Genomic DNA, 17,259 nt, shown 5'->3' with positions numbered 1-17,259 from the left:
ATAATTTCTAGTATTGAGTTTGAACAACAAGGAAGACGATGTATAGTCTTATAATGTTGTAATATGTCTTTTATGTAAGTTTTGCTGCAGCTAGTTCGGCTATTGCCTGTTTCAAACAACCTTGCTAGCCTAAACCTTGTATCGAGAGGGAATACTTCTCATGCATCCAAATCCTTGAGCCAAACAACACTATGCCATTTGTGTCCACCATACCTACCTACTACATGGTATTTCTCCGCCATTCCAAAGTAAATTGCTTGAGTGCTACCTTTAAAATTCCATCATTCACCTTTGCAATATATAGCTCATGGGACATATAGCTTAAAAACTATTGTGGTATTGAATATGTAATTATGCACTTTATCTCTTATTGGGTTGCTTGTTGTGCGTAACCATGTTTTCCTGGGACGCCATCAACTATTCTTTGTTGAATATCATGTGAGTTGCTATGCATGTCCGTCTTGTCCGAAGTAAGAGAGATCTACCACCTTATGGTTAAGCATGCATATGTTAGAGAAGAACATTGGGCCGCTAACTAAAGCCATGATCCATGGTGGAAGTTTCAGCTTTGGACATATATCCTCAATCTCAATGAGAAAATTATTAATTGTCGTTACATGCTTATGCATGCATCCAAAATACTTGAGCCAACCACTATGCCATTTGTGTCCACCATACCTACCTATACTACATGGTATTTTCCCGCCATTCCAAAGTAAATTGCTTGAGTGCTACCTTTAAAATTCCATCATTCACCTTTGCAATATATAGCTCATGGGACAAATAGCTTAAAAACTATTGTGGTATTGAATATGTAATTATGCACTTTATCTCTTATTAAGTTGCTTGTTGTGCGATAACCATGTTTACCGGGGAACGCCATCAACTCATTGTTGAATTTCATGTGAGTTGCTATGCATGTTCGTCTTGTCCAAGTAAGGGCGATCTACACCGAGTTGAATGGTTTGAGCATGCATATTGTGAGAGAAGAACATTGGGCCGCTAACTAAAGCCATGATTCATGGTGGAAGTTTCAGTTTTGGACAAACATCCTCAAATCTCTAATGAGAAAAGAATTAATTGTTGTCAAATGCTTAAAGCATTAAAAGAGGAGTCCATTATCTCGTTGTCTATGTTGTCCCGGTATGGATGTCTAAGTTGAGAATAATCAAAAGCGAGAAATCCAAATGCGAGCTTTCTCCTTAGACCTTTGTACAAGCGGCATAGAGGTACCCCTTTGTGAAACTTGGTTAAAGCATATGTATTGCGGTGATAATCCAGTAGTCCAAGCTAATTAGGACAAGGTGCGGGCACTATTGGTACACTATGCATGAGGCTTGCAACTTATAAGATATAATTTACATGATGCATATGCTTTATTACTACCGTTGACAAAATTGTTTCATGTTTTCAAAATCAAAGCTCTAGCACAAATATAGCAATCGATGCTTTTCCTCTATGGAGGACCATTCTTTTACTTTCAATGTTGAGTCAGTTCACCTATTTCTATCCACCTCAAGAAGCAAACACTTGTGTGAACTTTGCATTGATTCTTACATACTTGCTTATTGCATTTGTTATATTGCTTTGCATTGACAACTATCCATGAGATATACATGTTATAAGTTGAAAGCAACCGCTGAAACTTAATCTTCTTTTGTGTTGCTTCAATGCCTTTACTTTGAATTATTGCTTTATGAGTTAACTCTTATGCAAGACTTATTGATGCTTGTCTTGAAGTGCTATTCATGAAAAGTCTTTGCTATATGATTCACTTGTTTACTCATGTCATATACATTGTTTTGATCGCCGCATTCGCTACATATGCTTTACAAATAGTATGATCAAGGTTATGATGACATGTCACTCCGTAAATTATCCGTGTTATCGTTTTACCTCGCTCGGGACGAGCGTAACTAAGCTTAGGGATGCCGATACGTCTCCAACGTATCGATAATTTCTTGTGTTCCATGCCACATTATTGATGTTATCTACATGTTATATGCACACTTTATGTCATATTCATGCATTTTCCGGAACTAACCTATTAACAAGATGCCGAAGTGCCAGCTCTCGTTTTCTCGCTGTTTTTGGTTTCGAAATCCTAGTAATGAAATATTCTCGAATCGGACGAAATCAACGCCAAAGATCTTAGAATCCCCTGAAGCATCCGAACACACCGGAGAGGTCGAGGGGGCCACGAGCCCACCAAACCATAGGCCGGCGCGGCGCAGGGGGCCGCGCCGCCCTAGGGTGTGGGCCCCCGTAAGCCCTCCCGCGCCGCCTCTTCGCCTATATAAAGCCCCCGACCTAAAAACCTCTGGGCGTTCGACGAAAACCACGAAACCTTCCGAGCCGCCGCCATCGCGACGCCAAGATCCGGGGGACAGGAGTCTCCGTCCCGGCACCCCGCCGGAGCGGGGAAGTGCCCCCGGAAGGCTTCTCCATCGACACCGCTGCCATCTCCACCGCCATCTTCATCACCGCCGCCGCTCCCATGAGGAGGGAGTAGTTCTCCATCGAGGCTCTGGGTCGTACTCGGTAGCTATGTGGTTAATCTCTCTACTATGTACTTCAATACAATGATCTCATGAGCTGCTTTACATGATTGAGATTCATATGAGTTTTGTATCACTACTATCTATGTGCTACTCTAGCAAAGTTATTAAAGTAGTTCTATTCCTCCCGCACGTGTGTAAAGGTGACAAGCAGTGTGCACCGTGTTAGTACTTGGTTTATGCTATGATCATGATCTCTTGTAGATTGCGAAGTTAACTATTGCTATGATAATATTGATGTGATCTATTCCTCCTACATATGCATGAAGGTGACAAAGTGTGCATGCTATGCTAGTACTTGGTTTAGTCTTTTGATCTATCTTACACTAAAGGTTACTAAAATATGAGCATTATTGTGGAGCTTGTTAACTCCGGCATTGAGGGTTCGTGTAATCCTACGCAATGTGTTCATCATCCAACAAAAGTGTAGAGTATGCATTTATCTATTCTGTTATGTGATCAATGTTGAGAGTGTCCACTAGTGAAAGTGTAATCCCTAGGCCTTGTTCCTAAATACCGCTGAGTTACTACCGCTTGTTTACTCGTTTTACCGTGTTACTACTGCCGCAATACTACCACCATCAACTACACGCCAAGCAAGCACTTTTCTCGGCACCGTTGCTACCGCTCATACTTATTTATACCACCCGTATTTCACTATCTCTTCGCCGAACTAGTGCACCTATTAGGTGTGTTGGGGACACAAGAGACTTCTTGCTTTGTGGTTGCAGTGGTTGCATGAGAGGGATATCTTTGACCTCTTCCTCCCTGAGTTCGATAAACCTTGGGTATCCACTTAAGGGAAACTTGCTGCTGTTCTACAAACCTCTGCTCTTGGAGGCCCAACACTGTCTACAAGAATAGAAGCTCCCGTAGACATCACTCGCCGTCGGACATACTTCTTAACCGCGTCGAGCACAATTCGGAGATGATCCGCAACCTCATGTACAAGATTGATGAGCTTCAGGAGCTTATTGAGAAGCTTGTCAAGAATTCATCACCACCACCGCCGAAGGAGTAATTCATCATCGGTATGGGCATCCCCTTGGTTTGTTCCAAGCTTGGGGGAGTGTCGCGGTATCACATCATCACTATCTTTTACTTTTTACTATCAAGTAGTGTCATATCATGAGTAGGGAAGTTATCATATAAGATGGGTTGCAGTATGAAAGTATCTCTCCTTTAGTTGGTTGTCTATGTATCCCTTGGTGTGAGTTATCGTTATGAAATATTAATGAGAAGTCTTATCATTTACATATTGCACATCTTATTTTAGTTGCAATGTCTATTATATGATTGATCTTGTCATTAGTATGGGTATCACTTTGGGAGCATTGAATAAATCTATTTGGTTTTGGCAAACTTAGCATTGGTCAATAGCAATAACACCTTGAGGTTTAAGTAGAAAAGAGAAATACATGTAGTTGTTTCATTGTCTTCCTTTCTTGTTAGCTCATAGCTTATTATTCTGAAGATAAAATTGTTTGTGCTTACAAGGAAGATGCATGATTGTTTCTATCGCATGTATATTTGTTTGTTTCCCTCAACTCTTATGCTTGCTAATTAACGTTGCTAGCCAAAAACCTGTACTGAGAGGGAATGCTTCTCGTGCATCCAAACCTTAACCCGAATCTATGCCATTTGTGTCCACCATAACTACCTACTACATGGCATTTCCTACCATTCCAAGTAAATACTTCGTGTGCTACCTTTAAACAATTCAAATTTATCATCCCTTATTTGTGTCAATGTTTTATAGCTCATGAGGAAGTTATGTGGTATTTTATCTTTCAATCTTGCTGGGCAACTTTCACCAATGGACTAGTGGCTTCATCCGCTTATCCAATAATTTTGCATAAAGAGCTGGCAATGGGGTTCCCAGCCCCGATTAATTAACCTTCATAATTTTATAAATAGACACTCCTCCATGGTATGTGATTGTTGGAAGGCACCCGAGGATTCGGTTAGCCATGGCTTGAGAAAGCAAAGGAGGGGAGGAGTGTCATCTAAATAAAACTAAAATAAAAGGGCACTCCTCCATGGTATGTGATTGTTTGAAGGCACCCGAGGATTCGGTTAGCCATGGCTTGAGAAAGTGATACGTCTCCGACGTATCGATAATTTCTTATGTTCCATGCCACATTATTGATGTTATCTACATGTTTTATGCACACTTTATGTCATATTCGTGCATTTTCTAGAACTAACCTATTAACAAGATGCCGAAGTGCCGCTTGTCGTTTCACTGTTTTTGGTTTCGAAATCCTAGTAACGAAATATTCTCGGAATTGGACGAAATCAACGCCCGTGGTCCTATTTTGCCACGAAGCTTCCAGAAGTCCGAAGAGGAGACGAAGTGGGGCCACGAGGTGCCCAAACCCTAGGGCGGCGCGGCCCCCCCTTGGCCGCGCGGCCCTGTGGTGTGGGTTCCTCGTGCCCCCTCCTGACTTGCCCTTCCGCCTACTTAAAGCCTCCGTCGCGAAACCCCCAGTACCGAGAGCCACGATACGGAAAACCTTACTGAGACGCCGCCGCTGCCGATCCCATCTCGGGGGATCCAGAGATCGCCTCCGGCACCCCGCCGGAGAGGGGATTCATCTCCCGGAGGACTCTACACCGCCATGGTCGCCTCCGAAGTGATGTGTGAGTAGTCTACCCCTGGACTATGGGTCCATAGCCGTAGCTAGATGGTTGTCTTCTCCCCATTGTGCTTCATTGTCGGATCTTGTGAGCTGACTAACATGATCAAGATCATCTATCCGTAATTCTATATGTTGCGTTTGTTGGGATCCGATGAATAGAGAATACTTGTTATGTTGATTATCAAAGTTATGTCTATGTGTTGTTTATGATCTTGCATGCTCTCCGTTACTAGTAGATGCTCGGCCAAGTAGATGCTTGTAACTCCAAGAGGGAGTATTTATGCTCGATAGTGGGTTCATGCCTACATTGATACCTGGGACAAAGTGATGTAAAGTTCTAAGGTTGTGTTGTGCTCGTTGCCACTAGGGATAAAACATTGATGCTATGTCTAAGGATGTAGTTGTTGATTACATTACGCACCATACTTAATGCAATTGTCTCGTTGCTTTGCAACTTAATACTGGAGGGGGTTCGGATGATAACCCGAAGGTGGACTTTTTAGGCATAGATGCAGCTTGGATGGCGGTCTATGTACTTTGTCGTAATGCCCAATTAAATCTCACTATACTCATCATAATATGTATGTGCATGGTCATGCCCTCTTTATTTGTCAATTGCCCAACCGTAATTTGTTCACCCAACATGCTGTTTATCTTATGGGAGAGACACCTCTAGTGAACTGTGGACCCCGGTCCAATTCTCTATACTCGAAATACAATCTACCGCAATACTTGTTCTACTCGTTTTCTCGCAAACAATCATCTTCCACACAATACGGTTAATCCTTTGTTACAGCAAGCCGGTGAGATTGACAACCTCACTCGTTTCGTTGGGGCAAAGTACTTTGGTTGTGTTGTGCAGGTTCCACGTTGGCGCCGGAATCTCCGGTGTTGCGCCGCACTACATCCCGCCGCCATCAACCTTCAACGTGCTTCTTGGCTCCTCCTGGTTCGATAAACCTTGGTTTCTTTCTGAGGTAAAACTTGCTGCTGTGCGCATCATACCTTCCTCTTGTGGTTCCCAACGAACATGTGAGTTACACGCCATCAAGCTCTTTTTCTGGCGCCGTTGCCGGGGAGATCAAGACACGCTGCAAGGGGAGTCTCCACGTCCCAATCTCTTTACTTTGTTTTTGTCTTGCTTAGTTTTATTTACTACTTTGTTTGCTGCACTAAATCAAAATACAAAAAAATTAGTTGCTAGTTTTACTTTATTTTCTATCTTGTTTGCTATATCAAAAACACAAAAAAATTAGTTACTTGCATTTACTTTACTTGATTCATCATGTTTCCTTTTAATTTTACCACAAAAGACATACCGGTAGGACATGGGTCTGTAGTTGGGAGAAATAATATAGAAGAATTCTTCAATCATGTTAGTACCATTGAAGATTTTGAGGATAGACACTTGGTAGACCTTGCGCCTACTTATGAAATTGCTGCTGCGCATTTAGTTCGCCTGTTGGAAACTAAATTTATTAATCTTAATCCTATAATCCAACACATGTTTCTCACACTTGGTGATATGGAAGAAGGGGAAAAGAAAGATTTTGTTTTAGAAACCCTTCTTAGAGAATTTGGTGGTCTAGCAAGAGAAGCTAGAAAGGTCTTTGCTAAATTTAATATGCTTGGTTCTCATACTAATTTTGTTAGTCTCCTTGAAAAAATGGATATGGATAGAATAAGATACACTAATAATATTGATGATGGTGGGGAGATCAAAGCACCAATACCATGTAAACTCCTAGCTATGAATGATGCACTAGAAAATAACTATGCTTGGCTTGTTCCTGAAAATTTGTTTGATGAGAGTAGCACGCCTAAGACTAATGAAAAGGGAGATGCTAAAACTTATGTATCTAATATACTATTCCTGGTTGAGAAAACTCCACATCCCGCTGTAGAAGTACCACCCTTCGATAATACTTGATACACACTTTCTGCGCCTAGCTGAAAGGCGTTAAAGAAAAGCGCTTATGGGAGACAACCCATGTTTTTACCTACAGTACTTTGTTTTTATTTTGTGTCTTGGAAGTTGTTTACTACTGTAGCAACCTCTCCTTATCTTAGTTTTGTGTTTTGTTGTGCCAAGTAAAGTCTTTGATAGAAAAGTTCATACTAGATTTGGATTACTGCGCAGTTTTAGATTTCTTTGTTGTCACGAATTCCGACCTGCCTCTCTGTAGGTAGCTCAGAAAAATATGAAAATTTACGTGCGTGATCCTCAGATATGTACGCAACTTTCATTCAATTTGGGCATTTTCATTTGAGCAAGTCTGGTGCCATTTTAAAATTCGTCAATAAGAACTGTTCTGTTTTGACAGATTCTGCCTTTTATTTCGCATTGCCTCTTTTGCTATGTTGGATGAATTTCTTTGATCCATTAATGTCCAGTAGCTTTATGCAATGTCAAGAAGTGTTAATAATGATTGTGTCACCTCTGAACATGTTAATTTTTATTGTGCACTAACCCTCTAATGAGTTGTTTCGAGTTTGGTGTGGAGGAAGTTTTCAAGGATCAAGAGAGGAGTATGATGCAACATGATCAAGGAGAGTGAAAGCTCTAAGCTTGGGGATGCCCCGGTGGTTCACCCCTGCATATTCTAAGAAGACTCAAGCGTCTAAGCTTGGGGATGCCCAAGGCATCCCCTTCTTCATCGACAACATTATCGAGTTCCTCCCCGAAACTATATTTTTATTCCGTCACATCTTATGTGCTTTGCTTGGAGCGTCGGTTTGTTTTTGTTTTTTGTTTTGTTTGAATAAAATGGATCCTAGCATTCACTTTATGGGAGAGAGACACGCTCCGCTGTAGCATATGGACAAGTATGTCCTTAGTTTCTACTCATAGTATTCATGGCGAAGTTTCTTCTTCGTTAAATTGTTATATGGTTGGAATTGGAAAATGATACATGTAGTAATTGCTATAATGTCTTGGGTAATGTGATACTTGGCAATTGTTGTGCTCATGTTTAAGCTCTTGCATCATATGCTTTGCACCCATTAATGAAGAAATACATAGAGCATGCTAAAATTTGGTTTGCATATTTGGTTTCTCTAAGGTCTAGATAATTTCTAGTATTGAGTTTGAACAACAAGGAAGACGGTGTAGAGTCTTATAATGTTTTCAATATGTCTTTTATGTGAGTTTTGCTGCACCGGTTCATCCTTGTGTTTGTTTCAAATAAGCCTTGCTAGCCTAAACCTTGTATCGAGAGGGAATACTTCTCATGCATCCAAAATCCTTGAGCCAACCACTATGCCATTTGTGTCCACCATACCTACCTACTACATGGTAATTTTCCGCCATTCCAAAGTAAATTGCTTGAGTGCTACCTTTAAAATTCCATCATTCACCTTTGCAATATATAGCTCATGGGACAAATAGCTTAAAAACTATTGTGGTATTGAATATGTACTTATGCACTTTATCTCTTATTAAGTTGCTTGTTGTGCGATAACCATGTTTCGGGGACGCCATCAACTACTCTTGTTGAATTTCATGTGAGTTGCTATGCATGTTCGTCTTGTCTGAAGTAAGAGCGATCTACCACCTTATGGTTAAGCATGCATATTGTTAGAGAAGAACATTGGGCCGCTAACTAAAGCCATGATCCATGGTGGAAGTTTCAGTTATGGACATATATCCTCAATCTCATATGAGAAAATTATTAATTGTTTTTACATGCTTATGCATAAAAGAGGAGTCCATTATCTATTGTCTATGTTGTCCCGGTATGGATGTCTAAGTTGAGAATAATCAATAGCGAGAAATCCAATGCGAGCTTTCTCCTTAGACCTTTGTACGAGCGGCATAGAGGTACCCCTTTGTGACACTTGGTTAAAACATGTGCATTGTGATGATCCGGTAGTCCAAGCTAATTAGGACAAGGTGCGGGCACTATTAGTATACTATGCATGAGGCTTGCAACTTGTAAGATATAATTTACATGATACATATGCTTTATTACTACCGTTGACAAAATTGTTTCATGTTTTCAAAATCAAAGCTCTAGCACAAATATAGCAATCGATGCTTTTCCTCTATGGAGGACAATTCTTTTACTTTCAATGTTGAGTCAGTTCACCTATTTCTCTCCACCTCAAGAAGCAAACACTTGTGTGAACTGTGCATTGATTCTTACATACTTGCTTATTGCACTTATTATATTACTCTATGTTGACAATATCCATGAGATATACATGTTACAAGTTGAAAGCAACCGCTGAAACTTAATCTTCCTTTGTGTTGCTTCAATACCTTTACTTTGAATTATTGCTTTATGAGTTAACTCTTATGCAAGACTTATTGATGCTTGTCTTGAAGTGCTATTCATGAAAAGTCTTTGCTATATGATTCACTTGTTTACTCATGTCATATACATTGTTTTGATCGCTGCATTCACTACATATGCTTTACAAATAGTATGATCAAGGTTATGATGGCATGTCACTCCGGAAATTATCTCGTGTTATCGTTTTACCTGCTCGGGACGAGCAGAACTAAGTTTGGGGATGCTGATACGTCTCCGACGTATCGATAATTTCTTATGTTCCATGCCACATTATTGATGTTATCTACATGTTTTATGCACACTTTATGTCATATTCGTGCATTTTCTGGAACTACCTATTAACAAGATGCCGAAGTGCCGATTCTGTTTTCTACGCTATTTTTGGTTTCAGAAATCCTAGTAACGAAATATTCTCGGAATTGGACGAAATCAACGCCCAGGGTCCTATTTTGCCACGAAGCTTCCAGAAGTCCGAAGAGGAGACGAAGTGGGGCCACGAGGTGCCCAAACCCTAGGGCGGCGCGGCCCCCCCTTGGCCGCGCGGCCCTGTGGTGTGGGGCCCTCGTGCCCCCTCCTGACTTGCCCTTCCGCCTACTTAAAGCCTCCGTCGCGAAACCCCCGGTACCGAGAGCCACGATACGGAAAACCTTACCGAGACGCCACCGCCGCCGATCCCATCTCGGGGGATCCAGGAGATCGCCTCCGGCACCCTGCCGGGAGGGGATTCATCTCCCGGAGGACTCTACACCGCCATGGTCGCCTCCGGAGTGATGTGTGAGTAGTCTACCCCTGGACTATGGGTCCATAGCTGTAGCTAGATGGTTGTCTTCTCCCCATTGTGCTTCATTGTCGGATCTTGTGAGCTGCCTAACATGATCAAGATCATCTATCCGTAATTCTATATGTTGCGTTTGTTGGGATCCGATGAATAGAGAATACTTGTTATGTTGATTATCAAAGTTATGTCTATGTGTTGTTTATGATCTTGCATGCTCTCCGTTACTAGTAGATGCTCTGGCCAAGTAGATGCTTGTAACTCCAAGAGGGAGTATTTATGCTCGATAGTGGGTTCATGCCTACATTGATACCAGGACGGTGACGAGAAAGTTCTAAGGTTGTGTTGTGCTTGTTGCCACTAGGGATAAAACATTGATGCTATGTCTAAGGATGTAGTTGTTGATTACATTACGCACCATACTTAATGCAATTGTCTCGTTGCTTTGCAACTTAATACTGGAGGGGTTCGGATGATAACCTCGAAGGTGGACTTTTTAGGCATAGATGCAGTTGGATGGCGGTCTATGTACTTTGTCGTAATGCCCAATTAAATCTCACTATACTCATCATAATATGTATGTGCATGGTCATGCCCTCTTTATTTGTCAATTGCCCAACTGTAATTTGTTCACCCAACATGCTTGTTTATCTTATGGGAGAGACACCTCTAGTGAACTGTGGACCCCGGTCCAATTCTCTATACTTGAAATACAATCTACTGCAATACTTGTTCTACTTGTTTTCTCGCAAACAATCATCTTCCACACAATACGGTTAATCCTTTGTTACGGCAAGCCGGTGAGATTGACAACCTCACTTGTTTCGTTGGGGCAAAGTACTTTGGTTGTGTTGTGCGGGTTCCACGTTGGCGCCGGAATCTCCGGTGTTGCGCCGCACTACATCCCGCCGCCATCAACCTTCAACGTGCTTCTTGGCTCCTCCTGGTTCGATAAACCTTGGTTTCTTTCTGAGGGAAAACTTGCTGCTGTGCGCATCATACCTTCCTCTTGGGGTTCCCAACGAACGTGTGAGTTACACGCCATCAGAAAGCAAAGGTTGGGAGGAGTGCCCACCTAAAATAAAACTTTATGGGAGCCGCTCTTCGAGAGTTTGTCCGGCAAGGAGGTTAGAGTACCCGCTACCATTCGTTCACAACAACAAACACCTCTCAAAATGTTACTTTTATTCTCTTTATATGATTTCAAAACTGAAAAAGCTCTAGCACATGATTTAATCCCTGCTTCCCTCTGCGAAGGGCCTGTCTTTTACTTTATGTTGAGTCAGTAAACCTATTTATCTCCATCTTAAGCAAGCATTTGAGTTGTTGTGATCAAACCATCTATATTGTGATTTACTTCATCATGTCTTTTACTTTTCCTTGTTTAGTACAAGTTTTATCCGAATGAATATAGCTTTGAAAGTTATCAATGATTATGAGGAGATTATTATGATTGAATATGCAAGTTGTGCCATATAAACTTTAACATGAGAGCGTTGCTCAATAGATAAGTATAACCTGTTAATCGTTCTCTGACCAAGAACGAAGTTTGCCATCACCAATTATGATTTCTTATGCACCTTTATTTGTGATTACCTTCTACTTGTTTCAAGTTGAATTATATGAGGAAGTTGTTTACTAGAATGTCTTGTGTGAATGAATATGATGCTTCTTGTCCGTGTTTTATTTGTCGACTCTTCACTCCATAAACATGTGGTCCTGTTTACCGAGTTCAGTTTCGCTTGGGGACAAGCGAAGTCTAAGCTTGGGGGGTTGATACGTCCATTTTGCATCACTATTTTATATCATAATTTGCTGTTATTCATTGATATATTTCGTATTTGGAGATGATACTTATGTTATTTCATCTATTTTGCATGTTTCATGATTATTGGAGGATCGCGCACTGGAGTCAGGATTCTGCTGGAAAAAGCGCCGTCAGAATGCAATATTTCGGAAGATCAACAATTGACGGAAATTATATGAAAATTCCTATTTTTCCAGAAGACGAAGGGAGCCGAAGGGGGAGCCGAGGAGGGCCGCCGTGGGCCCACCTCACAGGCCGGCGCGGGCCAAGGCCTGGCCGCGCCGCCTTGTGGGGAGGGGGCCCACAGCCCCCTCTGGCCTCCTCTCCTTCGCGTATTTCTTCGTCCCGAAAACCTAAGCTCGGGGGGAATGGTCACGAAGAGTCACAGCCGCCTCTGCGAGGCGGAGAACACCAGAGAGAAAAGAGCTCTCCGGCAGGCTGAGATCCGCCGGGGAAATTCCCTCCCGGAGGGGGAAATCGACGCCATCGTCACCGACATCGAGTTGGACATCATCTCCATCACCATCGTCATCATCTCCATCATCATCACCGCCGCCTCCACCGCTGCACATCGTCACCGCTGTAACAATTTGGGTTGGATCTTGATTGTTTGATAGGGGAAACTCTCTCGGTATTGATTTCTACTTGTTATTGATGCTATTGAGTGAAACCATTGAACCAAGGTTTATGTTCAGATTGTTATTCATCATCATATCACCTCTGATCATGTTCCATATGATGTCCCGTGAGTAGTTCGTTTAGTTCTTGAGGACATGGGTGAAGTCTAAATGTTAGTAGTGAATGATGGTTGAGTAATATTCAATGTTATGATATTTAAGTTGTGGTGTTATTCTTCTAGTGGTGTCATGTGAACATCGACTACATGATACTTCACCTTTATGGGCCTAGGGGAATACATCTTGTACTCATTTGCCAATTGCGGGGTTGCCGGAGTGACGTAAACCCGAACCCCCGTTGGTATATCGATGCAGGAGGGATAGCAGGATCTCAGAGTTTAAGGCTGTGGTTAGATTTATCTTAATTACTCTCTTGTAGTTGGGGATGCTTGCAAGGGGTATAATCACAAGTATGTATTAGTCCTAGGAAGGGCGGTGCATTAGCATAGGTTCACCCACACAACACTTATCAAAACAATGAAGATTAATTAGCTATATGAAGCGAAAGCACTAGACTAAAATCCCGTGTGTCCTCAAGAATGTTTGGTCATTATAAGTAAACAAACCGTCTTGTCCTTTGTGCTAAAAAGGATTGGGCAATTCGCTGCAATTGTTACTCTCGCACTGTACTTACTCGTATTTTATTCAACTGCTACATCAAAACTCTCTGAATACTTGTCTGTGAGCATTTACAGTGAATCCTTCATCGAACTGCTTGTCAACACCTTCTGTTCCTCGTTGGGATCGACATTCTTACTTATCGAAAATACTACGATACACCCCCTATACTTGTGGGTCATGAGTAACCATATCCTCCCGCAACTCCTCTGGAAGAAGGAAAGCCCATTGTTGAATCCAATGAGCAGCCCGTCGGATAACCTGCAAAAAATTAGTACCAGAATGCCTGTTAAATATAATATCATTGCGGCTTGTCCATATTGACCAACAAATCGCAGAAACACCAATGCGAATCTTTTGCTTATCAGTGTTTGGTACTCCATTCAGCCATTTATCGAACATATTAGTAACATTGGCTGGTGGAGGAATGTTATAAGAGAGGTAAATCATACGGCAAATTAATTTTGCAAATGGACAACCAATGAACAAATGGTTAACGGTCTCTCTAGAATCACAAAAACAACATTTTTGACACCCATTCCACTTCTTTTTAGCTAGATTATCCTTAGTAAGAAACACCTTATTACTTAGAAACCACATAAATACCTTAATTTTTAGGGGTATCTTTAATTTCCATAAATATTTACGAAGAAATACAGTATGCCCATTCATTAAGGCAAGATACATAGACTTGACCGGAAAAACCCTGGAATCAGTAAGTTTACAAATAAACTTATTAGATTCAGCCGATAAGGTAACTGCCATTAGTCGTTGACAAAGGTGTAACCATTGCAACCATTTATTATCATTCAAACCTCTCCTAAAATAAATATTTATAGGCACCGTTGCAAATACTGTTGATACTAAAATATTTTTATGTTGCACAATATTATAGAGCACGGGATATTGTTGGGAAAGAGGCAAATTTCCCATCCAAATATTCTCCCAGAACCTCACACTTGTCCCATCCCCTATTTTGAAGTATCTCTTTTAAAGAAGTCATTCTTAACATGCATCAGTCCTTTCTAAAAGGGTGAATCTGTTGGTTTAGCTTCAACCTGAGCAAGTGTTTTTTTAGGTATTTATTAAATAACAATTGCTGCCACATACCCTCCTCATAAAGGAGTTTAAACAGTCATTTGCTAAGTAAACATTTATTCTTTAACTCAAGTACCTCAATACCAATCCCCCCTTGATCATTACGCCTACAAATAATATTCCATTTCGATAATCTATATTTCTTCTTATTTTCACCAGGTTGCCAAAAAATTGGATCGATAAAAATTTAGTCGCTTCCGAACTCCAACTGGGATTTCCAAAAAGGAAAGAATAAACATAGGTAAACTCGTGAGTACAGAGTTAATCAAAACCATCCTATCGCCATATAATAGCATTTTGCTGCGCCAACAACCTAGTTTGGATGCAAATCGACATTCAATGGGGTTCCACTCCGCATTTCGGAGCGTCCTATGGTGTATAGGGATACCCAAATATTTGAAAGGTAAAGATCCAAATTCACACCCAAAAATATTTCTATACTGGTGTTCCATATCTTTAGCCTTTCCAATACATAATATTTCACTTTTATGAAAGTTGATTTTTTAGACCAGATAACTTTTTGAAGATACATAGGATTAATTTCATATTGATCGCTTTTGCAGTATCATGTTTCATAAACAAGATCGTATCATCAACATATTAAAGAATTGAAATTCCACCCTCAATCAAATGTGGTATCAACCCCCCAATTTTTTCATCATCCTTAGCGCGAGCAATAAGAATGGCTAACATATCCGCAACTATATTAAAAAGAATCGGAGACAAATGATCACCTTGCCTCAACCCTTTTCTAGTTTGGAAATTATGACCAATATCATTATTGACCCTAATCCCCACACTCCCGCCTTGCACACAATGTTTTATCCTATCACACCAAACTGGATCAAAACCCTTCATGCGTAAAACCTGTTGCAGAAATGGCCATTTTACTTTATCGTATGCCTTTTCAAAATCAATTTTAAAGATCACTCCATCGAATTTTCCCCCATGCAACTCATGTATAGTCTCATGAAGAACCACTACCCCTTCTAATATGTGTCTCCCTGGAATAAATGTCGTCTATGTTGGTCTAATGACTTTTTGTGCTACATCGGAAACCCGGTTTGTCCCCACTTTAGTGAAAATTTTGAAGCTAACATTCAACAAACAAATAGACCTATATTGCTGAATCTGTGTCGCATTTTTATTTTTAGGAAGGAGAGTTATAACTCCAAAATTGAGTTTATACAAAGGCAATCTGTGGTGACCCGGCATACCACTGCATGGTGTAGTATGCAAGTCTGATATAACACCAATGAAACACCATTTCACTAGTATTATATCGCTCAGAGTGGTAAAACAGAAACATATGCGGGTCCAAGGCATGTCTATAGAATTACACGCAGACTCTGTTACATAAGATCATCACAGCCTCCTACTTTACAATAAGGTAAAACTACAAATAAACTCCAGAAGAACGACTCGTAGTCTAATCCTATCACGAACTCTATTTGTAGAGTATTTAGCTATCTATAGAGGCTATGAATAGATTCTAGCTAAACAGGATCTAGGTTTAGGAAGCTAGTTCCTTTCTATTACTAATCTCGGTTTTCTCCTTTAAAGAGGTGGTATCGGACTCTTCTGATAGGTCCTGTCCCGTGAAGTAGTTGTTGACTCCTCGGCCTTCGAGTTGCACTGTAGATCCTCCTTCGATGCCTCCATATATAAGCAGGGGATTTAAGAGTGAGATGAGTACGAGCGTACTCAACAAGTTCATTATAGGAAAGAGGTGTTTAATACACTAGCTACGGCATTAGACCAGAAAGTCTAATACCATTGCAGGTTTTGATAATCATTTCTTCAAAAGGTTGCTTTTATTCAGAAGAACTATGTCCATCAGCCTTCACCAGTTTACTAGAACTTCATGGAGTTCCTTTCCGACAGCGTTCGCAGTTCCAAAACCCGAAACAAGGAGTGACAGGTCACGATTCGTTACACTCTGCAGAGGTGTGTTGCTTTACCCACAAGAGATCTTAACCTTGGTGCCAACCGGGCAATTTCCCCGTCCACACTTCCTTTGGTGTGAGACCCGGTATAAGGTCATAGCCAAGTTATACTCCTCCGCTACCTCGCACACCCACCCTTTGTTGCAACTCCAACCTTGGGTCCTCGCCGGCCAGCGTATCCATAGGATACCATCCGACCTCGACTACTATCAGGCTTCCTGGCCCGATACCTTCGTCGGTCGTTGCAACCCATCATAGACCGCATTACCGTGAGGACTTTAACGGGTTCCCCACCTTACCGCTTGTCCCTCGAGATCAAGTGTCTACGGTAAGCGCATCCGTTGATGAACGAGAGGTGGAAGTACAACTGACTATTCCGTCCCACTCCAGATCTTATGGTTAACACGAGTTTTATGGCACAAGAATCACTGGACGACATTTGTTGTTTAATCCTAGATGGATATAAACCCTTGCAATGGAACCTCCACCATATCAACACATACCATGGTTCCATTGCCCACCACATAGTCATATTCGTAGTTATGAAAATAGTACTTTTGATTTTTATGCAAGAGTGATAAATATAGTACTTTGCAAGTAATTTGGTAAAAATACTCAAATGACATGAGCAAGCGATTAACTTGCCTTTCTTGACTGTATTATGCAGACAAGGTCTTCGATACGCAATAACTCCAAATTCTGAAATAGCATCATCGTCTGGTAAGGACGATGTTTAAAAGATTGGCAAGGATGCAATAATGCATAAGTATGAGATGCAATCGCTCTAAGCGTGACCTAACCCCGATGATTTAGGATTAGTGAGTTGAAATGATTTGTTTAAGT

This window comes from Lolium rigidum, chromosome 7 (assembly GCF_022539505.1).
Source record: "Lolium rigidum isolate FL_2022 chromosome 7, APGP_CSIRO_Lrig_0.1, whole genome shotgun sequence".
In the NCBI taxonomy this organism is placed as follows: domain Eukaryota; kingdom Viridiplantae; phylum Streptophyta; class Magnoliopsida; order Poales; family Poaceae; genus Lolium; species Lolium rigidum.
This window is presented reverse-complemented; position numbering follows the sequence as displayed.